Below are 686 nucleotides of genomic sequence, written 5' to 3'. Positions count from 1 at the left end.
TGTTAATAGCAAGAATTGGACCTTAAAATAAAGTGTGACCATTTTTTGTTTTGAGTGATAATTGTGATTAAAAAAAAAAACGATATAAATATTAACCTCTCTAAGCAACCTATTTTTTGTGGTAATTTACAGGTGCTGGGATCAGTTCTGATAGCTGCTTTGACATGTTATGAAGATGATATAATTAGGGTATGGTATAAAAACACATTTCAAAAATAATTATATTTCATACTGGAGTGCATTTAACCCACAGTTTCTTATTTCAGAGTCGATATCGAATTATGGTGGAAATATTGAATGAAAATGACAACATGCCATATTTCCTTGAAGACACCATTCAACCACGATATATAAGTGAGGTAAACTCACTTTGGTCCATTTTTACTCCAGATTTTACTCTGTATACTGAATTATTTCGGAATTAAACTCCTGTCTAAAATGAACCTTTTACTGATCATTTTACATGTGTGATTATTTTAATGAAATATTATAACCTAGAGTCCTTACATCTGCTGACTCTCTTCCGACAGTTGCTTACTGTAAACTCGATGGTGTTCACAGTAAAAGCTAGAGACGGCGATGGGGACACAATCACTTATATGACCGACAAATCTACAGTGAGTGATGCCTTCGATAAAAGACAAAATTACAGATGAAAGGCAGAATAAAAGGTTTTGCAGTAGCCT

At 33.1% G+C, this 686-nt stretch overlaps 1 long non-coding RNA gene across 1 annotated transcript; it reads left to right on the top strand.

Moving 5' to 3' along the window:
• The first annotated feature begins 112 nt into the window (after window positions 1–112).
• On the top strand, window positions 113–560 carry LOC107682346 (uncharacterized). Its single transcript, XR_001633459.1, has 3 exons — window positions 113–189; window positions 267–359; window positions 531–560. It is a non-coding gene; the product is annotated as an uncharacterized LOC107682346 (long non-coding RNA).
• Window positions 561–686: the final 126 nt, after the last annotated feature.

This window comes from Sinocyclocheilus anshuiensis, unplaced genomic scaffold (genome assembly GCF_001515605.1).
Source record: "Sinocyclocheilus anshuiensis isolate Anshui unplaced genomic scaffold, SAMN03320099.WGS_v1.1 C32090951, whole genome shotgun sequence".
Classification (NCBI taxonomy): Eukaryota; Metazoa; Chordata; class Actinopteri; order Cypriniformes; family Cyprinidae; genus Sinocyclocheilus; species Sinocyclocheilus anshuiensis.
This window is presented reverse-complemented; position numbering and strand designations above follow the sequence as displayed.